The 16481-nt window shown below is 39.1% G+C and overlaps 1 protein-coding gene across 3 annotated transcripts in view; it reads left to right on the top strand.

Annotated features, from left to right (window-relative positions):
- Positions 1-582: 582 nt before the first annotated feature.
- The window catches only part of TBX19 (T-box transcription factor 19), a 70391-nt gene continuing 54492 nt past the window's right edge, over positions 583-16481 (top strand). For all 3 annotated transcript variants that reach the window (XM_022560128.3, XM_022560126.3, XM_089911473.1), the window contains exon 1: positions 583-16481. This exon is cut by the window's right edge and continues 17127 nt beyond it. The gene's annotated coding sequence lies outside the window, so the exon portion shown is untranslated.

Genomic DNA, 16481 nt, shown 5'->3' with positions numbered 1-16481 from the left:
CAGGGACTTCGTAGATTTGTTCCTCAGCGTGGCATCCGTCACCCCTGCCCCACACAGCGTGGACACGCTTCTACTCTGGTGTCTGGGAACAAGTGCTTCTGCCCTCCTGACAGCTGCACACGAGCCCGTGGCGAGTCTGGCCGTGGACTGAAGTAGAAAAGGAGCACTTTTTGGTGATGTGTGTTGTTTTTAGACCTGAGCCGTGGCTCTTCTGCTGTTCTGATTCCACAGCTGCCCATAGAATGTATTTTCTAACATTCAGTGCACACTTTTTTTCTCTTGGGTTTTTCTTTCTCCCTGCCACATATCTTTACTCTTGACCTCTTGGAACGAGATTGAGAGAGAACAACGCAGCAGCAGGAGACACTACTGCTTCCTTTTGGACAAGACCTGGTAGGAGGTGAAAAATGTTGCTGCTCTCTGCTGTATTTTTTCCCCCCATTATTTATAAATGTTTGCTTTTAAAATGATTTTGTTTTCCATTCTCCCCTAAAACGGGGCCAGGGGAGAGTAGGTGGGAAGACAGAGCCCTGCCGTGGAGGCAGCAGGAAGTAGGCACGCCTGCCCAGTGACCTTTAAACAGTCGCAGCGTTTGCAGTGGAGCCTGTCCTGGAAACGGTGGGAGAAGACACCAGGGGCAGCGGGGTGGCCATATTGCAACTTGATGTCTGGCCACAGACAAAGTGCTTTCATGTCCCTGATCTTGTCTAGTCCTTGTAGGAGCCTTGTGATGAAGCAGGGATTGTTATCCCACTAGGCAGTCAAGGAAATCAAGGCTCAGAGAAGTTACGAGATCCGCCCAGAGCCGCAGTCGATGGCAGAACTGAGCCCCAAGCCTGGGTGCCCCAGCTTCTGTCCCCTTCATGACACCGCGTTTTGCCAGTGTGGCTCTGGTGTTACCTCCTGTAACTGTTTTCCCTGTTTTCATCAGCCAAGCCTGTGCCTTTTCTGGTTGCAAGCTCTCTACGTCATTGTATCTTCTCCTGCTCAGTCTCCCTTTGGGAAGCTTCCTCTTGGATCTGTAGGATCTCCATCATGCCTTTTGTGCCCTTTAGCTCCTCCTTGAGGCCTGACCATCAGAATGCCCTATCTTGATCGTTGGAGTTCTTGGCATTACAGGACCTCCAAAGTCACCTCCAGAGGAGAAGTCTGTTTGGGTTTGCCTTTCTGTTCTTCTCCCAGGTTGGCCGGTCCACTCAGACTCTTGCTCTGGGAATCTCCAAACCAAAGGCAGTGGTCCACTGCTTGTCTCCTTGCTTGTGGCTGATTGCTGAATTCATTTTCCTGCTGCAGCCAGGACCTCAAACCGGTGCAGCTTTTCTTCTGAACTGGGGAGGTATGAACAGGCCTGACCGGGCCAGAGTGTGGAGCCAATGTTACTGGGTCCTTTTCCAGGCTGTTGAGGGCATCCTGTCTTCTGCTGAGGCCCCTAACCTACCTTCAGCCAGGAGTGGAAAGTATATGCTACCATCTGGCTTGTGTGGGGTTCCTTCACAGGCCAGGTGCTTCCAGGAGACAGCTCAGATCTCAGAAGGGCTCTGTGAAGGCGGTCAGAAGTCATCTTCTCTTTAGAGCTGATGTGAGGCTAGCCTGGTCACTATGAGCTTCAAATAGCCTGGAGTAATACACCTAAAAGGCTGACCCCTCCGGGCCCTTTTCAGAGGCTGGACTTGACTTTGTGAGACATGAGGTTAAGATGTCACCAGGCCTGTGTAATGTAGTGGTGGTGAACGTGGGCTATGAAACAGGGCTGGGTGTGAGTTGTGGTCCAATCACCTGCTACTGTCATGTTGGACAAGCTCCTTAACCTCTCGTCCTCACGTCGCTCATCTGTTTAAAAATAATGGGGATAATGATTCCTGCTGGATCATCACAGGATGTCAATGAGAAACGCGTCAAGTGCTTAGCATGGGGCCCAGCATAGGTAAATGATATCTCCGTAAAAGGTGGGTATTATTATTTAATCCCGGAAATAATGGATGACCATTGAAGGTGATAGGGTGACTATCTCTGGCCATTAATTTGTCTGAAAAAGCTTATTTGGTAGTATGTGTCCGGCACTGTAGGCATTGCCATGCACTATCTTGTTGAATATTCACAATCGCTTTGCCAGGCTAGCAGTCTTGTCTCCATTATTAGAGAAGGAACAGCCTCAGAGCGGGTAAGGGGTCTGTACCAGATCTCACCAGCCGAGGGCGCTAGCTCTTGCGTGAAAGCTCGTGCTTTGCCTTATCTCTGGAGGCCTGTGGCCAGTTTGTTCAGACAGCTCCAGTCCGGACACCTCGGCAGCTTGTGGGTGATCCCGCCTTCCAGGATCTTCCAGACTGAAATTTTCCTTCTGCCGCCTTACCCTTTGGTTGCTTCCCTACTTGTTTTTGTCTGCCGGCCTGTAGGAGTAAGAAATCCATTTCAAATATGCTGAAAGCTGTTACCAAGCAACTGTGCTGGTTAAAAGCAACCTCGTGGGTGAGATGACGAGTGGAGAGTTAGGGTTTTAGGTCCTGTGGTTGGTCGTGGTCTCTGTTTCCCTGCTCCCCTGCCTTCTATCCTACCCCGTTCACTGCTGGGTGAAGGAGAGATCCTTGCGTTTTGGAACGAAGGGAACCCTTGAGGCAGCTCTTTTGTAGACAAGGAATGTGTTCGTGCAAGGCTGTGCTTCCAACAGCTGGGTGGGAGCGCTGGCCTGAACGCTCTTCCCTGGCCGTGTTTGCCTGTGACCGCTGTGTTGGGAGCAGCATTGCTCTCCAGACTTGGAGAACCGGCTTCCAGTGCTCTTGGCCCTCTCTGCCTTCATCCCACCCCTGAGAGACTGGGCGGGTCTGTTTACTAAGTCGCTGCTTCCCATCTCCTCCTGTCTCGCTGTCTAAGAGGTCTCCCCTTTTGCCCGATGTGCTCAGGGGAACCTCTGGCTCTCCAGCCCCTCTGCGTGGCTGTGCCTGTGGCCACTGCTGCTGAGACCCGGCCGAGGTTCCTGCTCTCCCTCCCTCCCACAGACGGGCCGTCTTGTCCTTGGGAAGGACCGAACACTCTCTGCAGCTGAGCGTTCTCACCGGCTTCACTGTCTCAGTGCTTGGAGCTCCTGTGCATATCACGCCTGTATGGTGACTGTGGGTTAGCCACCTGAGCGCTACCTTCCACCCTAATCAGTACATGCTCAGGGAGCAGGAAATACAATCATGAAATGCCTCTAAATAAAGCTACTTTTGTATACTTCTGTTAGAAAAGATAATTAAGAAGTGGGTCATACCTTAAAAAAAACAAAAGAGGTGTGGGGATACCGGTTTGGCTGCTTCTGCTTTCGATAGCTCCACGAGAGTGACATGTGTTGGAACACGTGTGATGAGACTCGGTGGAATGAATTCGGGAATGGAGCTGCAGCCCTGTGGCTGTGGAGTCCTTTTTCTATGGGGCCGCCTACACCAGTCTTGCCTTCTCGTCTCTTTGCTTAGATAACTTCTGACTAGAGTCTGCTGTAGGATTACAGATACTTCAAAATCCACAACCCATCCTTCAACTTCATTTTCAGCAAATCAACAACGACAGAAATCAGTGTTTAAGGTTTATAGAGCCATGTTGCTAGATTACAGGCATTGTTCTTTTGGTTTTAAAAATCCAAGACTTTTTAAGATAAGTTTGAAGATGTGCCGTAGCTTCCTTGCAGATAGCATTTTTAATAAAGCGAACAGACCTTCACCTGAAGTTAAATACTGATTGATATCTGTGTAGCTCTCGGTAAGATTGACAAAAGAATTTACATTTAGAAGTCTAAATTTTTTAGCAATTTCTATTTAAAAAGTTGGGGGATTAAATCATGTGACTTTCAAGCACCTTCTAATTCATAATTTTATGCAATTCTGAGATCTGGAGGATTTTTTGTCAAGTGGAGAGTGCCGTGCAGTGTTCTTGCCTCCAGTTTACTTGAGATAGGGCGTTTAGTCCTACTTTGCGGTTATTTCCAGTTCTACCCTGAACGCATAGGTGACACTCCTAAGCCCCTGGTACACTTAAGCTTTGCTGTTGATGGCTCAGATTTTCTGTCCCTTGACCTCACAAAGGGCCTCACAAAGCACCGGCAGAGGTCTCACCACAGAGCTTGTGAGCAGAGCCCATGGTCCGTCAGAGCCTTTGTTAATGTAAATTGACTGAATAAAATTATGTGCTTCTTAGCAGGAGTTGATAAACTGACGATGGGCTTGGAAATGTACAAAACATTTTCTATAGACGGGATGAGCTGAAAGCAGGGAAGAGTGTGTTCACTAGACAGGAGGAACATGGCTATTTGGAGTGAAATGTCAGTCCACAGCATCATAATAAACAATCACTACTGATGTGGATATTCATGACAAAGTAATGACACTACACTTAATAAACAGCACCAAAAAGTAGACATAGCATGGACAAAAGTTCCCTGATATAAGTGGCTGCCTAGACTTAATATCCTTGTGGATCCTTGGGAGGTATCCTTTGAGACCAAACTGAGACTTGTCAGAGAATGTTGCCCTCTGCCTGTTGAACTACCATACTGCAAGAAGTAATGAGCCTTAAGTACAGATGAACCTTGTGTAATGTCTTAAAGGGGAACCATAGTTTACATGCAATCTTGTGGTCTTTGTGCTACGAGAAGTGCTTATTTCGCCTTTTTCAGTATTTCTGCTTGACTTTGCCATTTGGAACGAGGAAAACAAAAAAATTAAAACCTCTGATCTTTCACTGCTTTTGTACATTCTGATTCTGCAGTTAAGGGTAAGGATGCTCAAAAGCCCATGGGGAGTTTATATGCGTTCAGAACGTTGTACCTGTTTTAGTATGATGAGCTTTTAAAACACTTTGTTAAAACATCAGTTTTTGTAATTGTGTAGATACTCAGCTAATTTTGAATGCTGCTGGTGGCATACCTAAATTTTCATATCGCAAAATGTATTCTTGTGTGCTGCTTTTCCTACCTTGAGATGCTGTTTCACACAGTGAAGATTGTTTTCTTTTTACTAACTCATTTCAGAGAAAGAATTGAGCTGGTTTTTTCCCCCAAGTATCACAAAACAATTCTTTATTTTTTTTTTTGCTTTTTTCCTCCAATAAATGATAGCATTATGATCTTTAGTAAATCTAGTGTTGTCTCTTATTCATGTTTGTTTTTCCAGGAGTCACTGAGCCAAATGAAGATTGCAGGACTATGAGAAAAGACCATGTCTTTAATATGAATCCTTAATGGTAGTGTACATCGTAGGCACTTAAAAGATGTTTTTTGAGATAAATTGATATGTTTAGCCTCTCTTTCAAATGACTTCAGGATAAACACAGGTCTAAGGACAGTTCTGAAGGTTTTGAAAGGTAAGACATTTCAAGTGTTTATTTTGGAATATTCCCAAACACCTAGCTGGATAAGTCACTTTATGTAAACTAGGTTGTCAAATTAATTACTAAAAGGTTTTTAATAATATCTCCTTATTCTTTTAATGTCTGTAGCACTTGTAGTTATGCCAGTTTTTCATTGCTGATACTGGTTATTTGTATCTTTCTTTATCTTTATCAGTTTAGCTTGAGGTTTATCAATTGTATTGATAGTTTCAAAGATAACTCAGTTAAAAAAATTTGAACATTTAACTAAAGAAGATATGTGAATGGCAAGCAAACACATCTAATACATAATATGTTATCATTATATGAAGTTTAATAAAAACAGGTAAAACTCAACTCTAGACTTCAAAGACACATTCTTAGGTGGTAAAACTATAATGAAAGCAAGGAAGTTATTTGCATAAAAGTTTGCATAGTGATTGGTTTGAGAGGGACAGAGAGGTTAATGATTGGGAAGGGACAGGATGTGGAGGGAAACCCTGGGTATTGGTTGTGTTTTATTTCTTGATCAAGTGGTACTTACAAGGTGTTCACTGGTAAATCATTGCACTGTGTGTTTTCTGTGTATGTGCACTTTTGTGATGTGTTATATTTTATAATAAAAGAACCAGCTTTGGTTTCATTGATTTTCACTATTGGTTGTCTGTTTTCTATTTAATTGATTTCTTTTTGTTTTTGTTTTTTTTTTGGTCCAATAGCTGTTTATTGTGCTTGCTTTTACAATAATTGATTTCTTTTTATTATTTCTTTTCTTATATTTAGATTTATCTTTTCCAGCTTTTTAAAATTTATTTACATTTTTCCTGTTTATTCTTATACATCCAGCATTCAAGTTATAAAAATTTAAAACAACATATTTAGTTAAAAAAATGGAGACTTTGGGGATAAAACCCAATGGACTAAGGCTCAGTCTCTTATTTTTTATTTTCCTTGTTGGTTATTTATTTTAAATATAGCAGTGTGTACATGTCAATCGCAAACTCCCTAACTTTCCCTCTCCCCCCACCCTTCCCCCCAGTAACCATAAGTTCATTCTCTAAGTCTGTGAGTCTGTTTCTGTTTTGTAAATAAGTTCATTTGTATCATTTTTTTTTTTTTTAGATTCTGCATATAAGTGATATGATATTTCTCTTTTTCTGACTTACTTCACTCAGTATGACAATCTCTGGGTCCATCCATGTTGCTGCAAATGGCGTTATTTCATTCTTTTTAGTGGCTGAGTAATATTCCATTGTATATATGTACTACAACTTCTTTATCCATTCCTCTGTAGATGGACATTTAGGTTGCTTCCATGTCTTGGCTACTGTAAACAGTTCTGCAATGAACATTGGGGTGCAGTTATCCTTTTGAACCATGTTTTTCTCTGGATATATGCCCAGGGGTGGGATTGCAGTATCATATGGTAGCTCTATTTTTAGTTTTTTAAGGAACCTCCATACTGTTCTCCATAGTGGCTGTACCAATTTACATTCCCACCAACAGTGTAGGAGAGTTTCCTTCTCTCCACACCCTCTCTAGTATTTATTGCTTATGGATTTTTTGATGATAGCCATTCTGACTGGTGTGAGGTGATACCTCACTGTAGTTTTGATTTGCATTTCTCTAATAATTAGCAATGCTGAACATCTTTTCATGTGCCTCTTGGCCATCTGTATGTCTCCTTTGGAGAAATGTCCATTTAGGTCTTTTGCCTATTTTTCGATTGGGTTGTTTGTTTCTTTGATATTGAGCTGCATGAGCTGCTTGTATATTTTGGAGACTAATCCTTTGTCAGTCACATCATTTGCAAATATTTTCTCCCATTCTGTGGGTTCTGTTCATTTTGTTTATGGTTTCCTTTGCTGTGCAAAAGCTTTTGAGTTTAATTAGGTCCCAGTTGTTTAATTTTGTTTTTATTTCCATTACTCTTGGAGACAGGTCAAAAAAGATATTGCTGTGATTTATGTCAGAAAGTGTTCTGCCTATGTTTTCCTCTAAGAGTTTTATAGTGTCCAGTCTCACATTTAGGTCTTTAATCCATTTTAAGTCTATTTTTGTTTATGGTGTTAGGGAGTGTCCTAATTTCATTTTTTTACATGTAGCTGTCTAGTTTTCCCAGCACCATTTATTGAAGAGATTGTCTTTCCTCCATTGTATAGTCTTGCCTCCTTCATTGTAGATTAATTGACCATAGGTGCATGGGTTTATTTCTGGGCTTTCTAACCTGTTCCATTGATCTATATTTCTGTTTTTGTGCCAGTAGCGTACTGTTTTGATGACTATACCTTTGTAGTATAGTCTGAAGTCCTGATTCCTCCAGCTCCGTTTTCCTTTCTCAAGACTGCTTTGGCTATTTGGGATCTTTTGTGTCTCCATACAGATTTTAAGATTTTTTGTTCTAGTTTTATGAAAAATGCCATTGGTAGTTTGATAGGGATTGCATTGAATCTGTAGATTGCCCTAGGTAGTATCGTCATTTTCACAATGTTGATTCTCCCCATCCAAGAACATGATATATCTCTCCATCTGTTTGCGTTATCTTCAATTTCTTTTGTCAGCATCTTATAGTTTTCAGAGTACAGGTCTTTTGTCTCCTTAGGTAAGTTTATTCCTAGGTATTTTATTCTTTTTGGTTTGATGGTAAATGGGATTTTTTTTGAATTTCTCTTTCTGATCTTTCATTGTTACTGTATAGGAATGCAAGAGATTTCTGTGCATTTTTTTGGTATCATGCAACTTTACCAAATTCATTGATTAGCTCTAGTAGTTTTCTGGTGGCCTCTTTAGGATTATCTATGTATAGTATGATGTCATCTGCAAACAGTGACAGCTTTACTTCTTTTCCAATATGTATTCCTTTTATTTCTTTTTCTTCTCTGATTGCCATGGCTAGGACTTCCAAAACTATGTTGAATAATAGCGGCGAGAGTGGACATCCTTGTCTTGTTCCTAATCTTAGAGGAAATGCTTTCAGTTTTTCACCATTGAGTATGATGTTAGCTGTATGTTTGTCATCTATGGCCTTTATTATGTTGAGGTAGGTTCGCTCTGTGCCCCCTTTCTGGAGAGTTTTTATCATAAATTGGTGTTGAATTTTGTCAAAAGCTTTTTCTGCGTCTGTTGAGATGATCATATGGTTTTTATTCTTTAATTTGTTGATGTAGTGAGTCACATTGATTGATTTGCAGATATTGAAAAATTCTTGCATCCCTGGGATAAATCCCACTTGATCATTTGTATGATCCTTTTAATGTATTGTTGGATTCGGATTGCTAGTATTCTGTTGAGGATTTTTGTGTTCATCAGTGATATTGGCCTGTAGTTTTCTTTCTTTGTGGTATCTTTGTCTGGTTTTGGTATCAGGGTGATGGTGGCCTCGTAGAATGAGTTTGGGAGTTTTCCTTCCTCGGCAATTTTTTTGGATGAGTTTGAGAAGGATAGGTGTTAGCTTTTCTCTAAATATTTGATAGAATTGTCCTGTGAAGCCACAGTTTCAATTGCAGTACTTGTGATTGGTCTGTTCATATTTTCTACTTCTTCCTGGTTCAGTCTTGGGAGAGTGTACCTTTTTAAGAATTTGTCCATTTCTTCCAGGTTGTCCATTTTATTGGCATACAGTTGCTTGTAGTAGTCTCTTATGCTCCTTTGTATGTTTGTGGTGTCAGTTGTAACTTCTCCTTTTTCATTTTATTGACTTGAGTCCTCTCTCTTTTTTTCTTAATGAGGCTGGCTAAAGGTTTATCAATTTTGTTTATCTTTTTAAAGAGCCAGCTTTTAGTTTCATTGATCTTTGCTATTGTTTTCTTTGTCTCTATTTCATTTATTTCTGCTCTGATCTTTATGCTTTTTTCCCTTCTACTAGCTTTAGGTTTTGCTTGTTCTTCCTTCTCTAGTTGCTTTAGGTATAAGGCTAGGTTGTTTATTTGAGATTTTTCTTGTTTCCTGAGGTAAGATTGTATTGCTATAAACTTCCCTCTTAGAACTGCTTTTGTTGCATCCCATAGGTTTTGGATCATTGTCCTTTCGTTTTCATTTGTCTCTAGGAATTTTTTGATTTCCTCTTTGGTTTCTTCAGTGACCCATTGGTTGTTTAGTAGCATAGTGTTTAGTCTCCACGTTGTTTGTGTTTTTTACAGTTTTTTTCATGTAGTTTATTTTTAATCTTATAGTGTTACGGTCAGAAATGATGCTTGATACGATTTCAATTTTCTTAAATTTACTGAGGCTCGCTTTGTGGCCCAGCATGTGGTCAGGCCTGGAGAATGTTCCATGTGCACAAGAGAAGAATGTGTATTCTGCTGCTTTTGGATGGAATGCTCTATAAATATCAATTAAGTATAAGTCTATCTGGTCTAGTGTGTCATTTAAGGCCTGTGTTTCCTTATTGATTTTCTGTCTGGATGATCTGTCCATTGATGAAAGTGGGGTGTTAAAGTCCCCCACTATTATTGTGTTACTGTTGATTTCTCCCTTTATGACTTTTAGTACCTACCTGCCTTATGTATTTGAGGTGCTCCTATGTTTGGTGCATATATGTTTACAATTGTTATATCTTCTTCTTGGATTGATCCCTTGATCATTAGGTAATGTCCTTCTCTGTCTCTTATAACAGTCTTTATCTAAAAGTCTATTTTGTCTAATATGAGAATTGCTACTCCAGCTTTCTTTTGATTTCCATTTGCATGGAATACCCTTTTTCAATCCCCTCACTTTCAGTCTGTATGTGTCCCTAGGGCTGAAGTGGGTCTCTTGTAGACAGCATATATATGGGTTTTGTTTTTGTATCCATTCAGCCAGTCTGTGTCTTTTGGTTGGAGCATTTAATCCATTTACATTTAAGGTGATTATTAATATGTATGTTCCTGTTGCCATTTTCTTAATTGTTTTGGGTTTGTTTTTGTAGGTCTTTTTTCTTCCCTTCCTCTTTTGTTCTCTTGTGGTTTGATGATCCTCTTCAGTGTTGTGTTTGGGTTGCTTTTTCTTTTTTGCATGTGTATCTCTTGTAGTTTTTGGGTTTGCTGCTCCTATGAGGTTTTAATATAGTAGTCTATATATGTACAAGGTTGTTCTAAGTTGCTGGTCTCTCTCCCACCTAGAGAAGTTCCTTTAGCATTTGTTGCAAAGCTGGTCTGGTGGTGCTGAATTTTCTTAGCTTTTGCTTGTCTGTAAGGCTTTTTCTTTCTCCATCCAATCAGAATGAGAGCCTGCTGGGTTGAATATTCTTGGTTGTAGGATCTTCACTTTCATCATAAATATATGATGCCACTCCCTTCTGGCCTGCGGAGTTTCTGCTGAGAAATCAGCTGTTAACCTTATGGGAGTTCCCTTGTATGTTATTTGTTGTTTTTCCCTTGTTCCTTTTAATATTTTTCTTTGTCTTTACTTTTTGTCAATTTGATTACTATGTGTCTTGGCATGTACCTTCTTGGTTTATCCTGCCTGGGACTCTGCGCTTCCTGGACTTGGGTGACTGTTTCCTTTCGCACGTTAAGAACATTTTCAGCAATTATCTCTTTGAATATTTTCTCAGGTTCTTTCTCTCTCTCTTCTCCTCTGTGACCCCTATACTGTGAATGTTGGTGCATTTAATGTCCCAGAGGTCTCTTAGACTGTCTTCATTTCTTTTCATTCATTTTTCTTTATTCTGTTCCATGGCAGTGATTTCCACCATTCTGTCTTCCAGGTCACTTATCTGTTCTGCTTCAGTTATTCTGCTATTGATTCCTTCTAGCATATTTTTCATTTCAGTTACTTTATTGTTTTATTGTTCATCTCTATTTGTCTGTTCTTTAGTTCTTCTAGGTCTTTGTTAAACATTTCTTGCATCTTCTTGATCCTTGCCTCCATTCTTTTTCCAAGATCCTGGATCATCTTCACTATCATTCTTCTGAATTCTTTTTCTGGAAGGTTGCCTATCTTCACTTGACTTAGTTGTTTTTCTGGGGTTTTATCTTGTTCCTTCATCTGGGCCATATACCTCTGCCATTTCATTTTCTCTAATTTTCTGTGATTGTGGTTTCCATTCCACAGGCTGCAGGACTGTAGTCCTTGCTTCTGCTGTCTGCCCTGTGGTGGATGAGGCTGTCTCCAGCTTTTTAAGTTAGATGCTTAAATAATTGATTTTAGATCATTCTTTTCTAATGTAATTTCATACTATAAATTTCTCTCTAAGCACTGTTTTAGCTGCATCTCACAAATTTTGATACATTGTATTTTCATTTTAATTCAGTATATTTTCTTATTCCTCCATGATTTTTTTCTTTGACCTGTTGATTATATAGAAGTGTGTTTAATTTTCAAATATTGGAGATTTTCTGGATGTCTGTTATTGATTTATAACTTAATTCCATTGTAGTCAGAGAACATATTCTATATTATCTTCATGATTTTAAATATATTGGGACTTGTTTTATGGCCCTGCATATAGTCCATCTTGATGGATGTTCCACGTATATTTGAAAAGCATGTATATTAAGCAGTGGCTCTGTGGAGTGCTGTATAGCTATCAGTTTAGATCAGATTGGTTGATAGTACTGTTTACATTCTAACCTTACTGATTTTGTCTACTTCTATAAATTACTGAGAGAGATGTGTTAATTATAATTTAAATTTAACTATCCATTCAATCAGCTTTTTAATAATTTATTTAAAACATTAAAAAATAAAATATGCATAGAGAAACAAAATAAAATATGAAACAAACAAAAATGTATAGCTCAATGAATTATTACGAAATGATTATATAACTACCACCCAGGTCAAGAAATAGAACGTTGTTAGCATCCCGAAGTTCCCTTATGCTTCCTTCCAGTTATTGCTTCTTGTATTCCTCCTTCACAAAGGTGACCAGTATGCTGATTTTATAGTGTCACTTCCTTGGTTTTCTTCAGAGTTTTTTTCTTTCAGTTTTGTTGAGATACAATTGACATAACAGTACTTTAAGTTTAAGGCATATAAGTTTAAGGCATATAGCATAATGACTTGACTTATATACATCTTGAATTAATTGCCACAATAAGTAGAGTTAACATGTATCATCTCATTTAGATCCAAAAAAAAAAATCAAAGGAAGAAAAATATATTTTTTCCTTTGTGATGAGAACTTTTAGGATTTACTCTCTTAACAACTTTCAGATACACCAGTACAGCAGTGTTAACTATAGTTATCATGTTGTACATTACATCCCCAACACTTACTTATCTTATAACTGGAAATTTGTAACTTTTACCCACATTCGTCCAGTTTTCATACCTCCCAACCGCTATCTCTGTTAACTCCAAATCTGATCACTTTTTCTATGAGGTTTTATTTTTTGTTGTTGTTTGTTTGTCTTTTAAGGTTCCACATATAAGTGAGATCATGCGGTATTTGTCTTTCTCTGTCTGACTTACTTCACTTAGCATAATGTCCTCAAGGTCAACCATGTTGTCATATAAATGGCAGGGTTTCCTTCTTTTTTATGGCTGAATAGTATTCCTTTGTGTGTGTGTGTGTGTGTGTGTGTGTGTGTGTGTGTGTGTGTGTTTCAATATCATGCTGAGTTCAGTTTGCTGGTTTTTTCTGTTTGGGGGGGTGGATTTTTGCATCAATGTTCATAAGGGATATTGGCCTCTAGTTTTTTTTTAATGGTTTCTTTGTTCTCATAGAATGAGTTAGGAAGTCTTCCCTCTTCAATTTTTTGGAAAAGTTTGTGAAGGATTAGTTTTTTTCTTTAAATGTTTGGTAGAATTCCAGTGAATCTATCATGTCCAGGGCTTTTCTTTGTGGAGATATTTTTGATTACTGATTCAACCTCCTTACTAGTTATAGGTCTATTCAGATTTTTTCTTTCTTTGTAATTTAGTCTTGGTAAAGGACTACCAAGCATTGTGTGTCTAGAAATTTGTCCATTTAAAACTAGGTTATCTGACTTTTTGGCATATAATTGTTCATAGAACTCTCTTGTCCTTTTTATTTCTGTAGGATTGGTAGTAATGCCCACTTTCATATCTGATTTCAGTAATTCCTGTTGTCTCTCTTGTTTTCTTAGTTCATTTGGCTAAAGGTTTGTTGATCTTATTGATCTTTTTTTGTTGTTGATCTTTTTGTTGCTCTTTTTTTCGTAGATCTTGTTGATCTGTTTTGTTTAATTGATTTTTTTCTATTGTTTTCTATTCCCTATTTTATTTATCTCTGCTCTAACATTTATTATTAGTATTTTTCTACTACTAGCTTTGTGTTTAGTTCTTTTTTTCCCTAGTTCCTTAAGTTGTAAAGTTAGGTTGTTGGTTTTAGATCTTCCTTCCTTCCTTCCTTCCTTCCTTCCTTCCTTCCTTCCTTCCTTCCTTCCTTCCTTCCTTCCTTCCTCCCTCCCTCCCTCCCTCCCTCCCTCCCTCCCTCCCTCCCTCCCTCCCTCCCTCCCTCTCGTTTTTGGCTGTGTTGGGTCTTAGTGGGACATGCGAGATCTTTCGTTGCTGCGTGTGGGCTCTTCATTGTGGCACATGGGCTTCTCTCTAGTTGTGGCACACAGGCTCTGTAGTTGTGGTGAGCGGACTCTGTAGTTGGAGCGCGTGAGCTCCAGAGCACGTGGGTTTAGTAGTTGCGGTGCACAGGCTGTCTCTAGTTGTGGTGTGCAGGCTTAGTTGCCCTGCGGCATGTGGGATCTTAGTTCCCCAACCAGGGATAGAACCTGTGTCCCTTGCATTGGAAGGCAGATTCTTAACCACTAGACCACCAGGGAAGTACTGTTTCTTGTTTTTTAATGTAAGCATTTATAGCTGTAAATTTCCCCCAGGACTGCCTTTGCTGCATCTCATAAATTTTGGTATGTTGTGTTTTCATTTTCATTCATCTGTAAATATTTTCTAATTTCCCTTGTGATTTCTTCTTTAATTCATTGGTTGTTTAACAGTGTGTTGTTTAATTTCCATAATTTTGTGAATTTTCCAGTATTCTTTATGTTATTCATTTCTAACTTAATTCCTTTGTGGTCGGAGAAGATGTTCTGTATGATATATGTATCTTTTAAAATCTGAGACTTAATTCATGGCCTAACATATGGGCTATCTTGGAAAATGTCTCATGTGCATTTGAGAAGAATGTTTATGCTGTTGTTGGTTGGAGTGTTCTGTATGTCTATTAAATCTCATTTGTTTATTGTGTTAAGTCCTCTATTTCCTTACTTTCTGTCTGGTTGTTCCATTCATTATTGTAAGTGGGGTATTAAAGTTTGCAGCTATAACAGTAGAACTGCCTATTCCTGCCTTCAGTTCTGTCAGTTTTTGCTTCGTATATTTCGACGTTCTGTCATTGTGTGCATAAATGTTTATAATAGTTATATCTCTTGCTGTATTGAAACTTTCATTAATATATAATGTACTTCTTTGTCTTTTGTAAACTTTTTTGCTTAAAGTCTGTTTTGTCTAAGTATAGCCATTCCTCCTCTCTTTTTATTACCATTTGCATGAAATATCTTTTTCCATCCTTTTACCTTTGACCTGTTTGTCTTTGGCTCTCAAGTGAGTCTCTTGTAGACAGTATGTAGTTGGACCATGTTTGTTTATCCATTCTGCCAAGTTTTGTCTTTTTTTTTTTTTTTTTGGCGGTACGTGGGCCTCTCAATGTTGTGGCCTCTCCCGTTGCGGAGCACAGGCTCCGGACGCACAGGCTCAGTGGCCATGGCTCACGGGCCTAGCCACTCCGCAGCATGTGGAGTCTTCCCGGACTAGGGCACGAACCCGTGTCCCCTGCATCGGCAGGTGGACTCTCAACCACTGCGCCACCAGGGAAGCCCCAATTTTTGTCTTTTGATTGGAGAGTTTAATCTATTTACATTTCAAGTAATTACTGATCAGGAGGAACTTATTTTTGTCATTGTGTTATTTGTTTTCTATATGCCCTACAACTTTTTTGCCCCTCATTTCCTGCAGTTTTGTCTTTTGTGTTTAGTTGATTTTTTAGTAGTGAATTATTTAAAAACCTTCACAGTTTCCTTTGGTGCTTTTCTATAGCTATTTTCTTTGTGTTTACCTTGGGAATTATGTTTAACATCCTAAGTTGAATGTATAGCAGCTTATCTTCAGTAACATGTAAAAACTATATTCCTTTACAGCTCTTGTCGTCACCTCTTTTGGCTGCTGATGCCATAAAATTCCACCTTTATACATTGTGTGCCTGAAAACATAAACTAATAATTCTTTTAAATGCATTAGTCTCCTAAGTTCTGTAGAAAACAAAATTTGGAATTACAAACCAAAGTTATAATAGTACAAGCTCTTATACTAATAATTGCTTTTTTTCTTTAAATGTATTAGTCTCTAAAATCGTGTAGAAAACAAAAATACAATTATAAACCATTGTTACAATAAAACAAGTTTTCATAATTGCCTAGGTATTTACCTTTATTGAGATCTTTGTTCTTCCATATGGCTTTGAGGTATTGTTTAGTATCTTTTCATGCCACCTTGCAGGACTCCCTTGAGCATTTTTTGTAGGGCAGGTCTAGTAGTCATGAACTCCCTCAGCTTTTGTTTATCTCTGGGTGTTTTGATTTATTCCTCACTTTTGAAGGACAGTTTTGCTGAATATGACTCTTGGCTGGCAGTTTTTTTCATTTAGCACTTTGAATATATTGGCCTACTGTCTTCTGGCCTTCAAAGTTTCTGATAAGAAATCTCATTGAGGATATTATTGAGAATCCCCTGTATGTGATGATTAGCTTCTCTCTTGCTGCTTTCAATATTTGCTCTTTGTTTTTGGCTTTTGAAAGTTTGGTGTGGGTTTCTTTGAATTCATTTTACTTGGAGTTTGTTGGGCTTCTTGGATGTTTATAATCATGTATTTCATGAAATTTGGGAAGTTCTCAGCCATTATTTTTTCAAATATTTTCTCTTTCCCTTTCTCTCTTTTCCTTCTGGGATACCCACAATGCATATGTTGGTGTATTTGCTGGTATCCGAAAGGTTCCTTAGACTGTGTTCACTTTTCTTCAATCTTTTTTTCTTTGTTTCCCAGCATTGATAATTTCCATTGTCTTATATTTAAATCCACTGATTCTTCTACCTGCTTAAATCCACCTTTGAATCCTTTTTACCACCCTAGCTGCCGTAAGCTGTGTGCAGGCTGTTCCAGGAACACTGCATAGCTGCCTTCCAGGTGGCTG

Source organism: Delphinapterus leucas, chromosome 1, assembly GCF_059928025.1.
Source record: "Delphinapterus leucas isolate spDelLeu-1000000601 "Yukka" chromosome 1, BTC_Dleu_Yukka2, whole genome shotgun sequence".
NCBI classification, from domain to species: Eukaryota; Metazoa; Chordata; class Mammalia; order Artiodactyla; family Monodontidae; genus Delphinapterus; species Delphinapterus leucas.
Note: the sequence above shows the minus strand (reverse complement) of the source record. Positions and strands in the feature narration are given on the sequence as shown.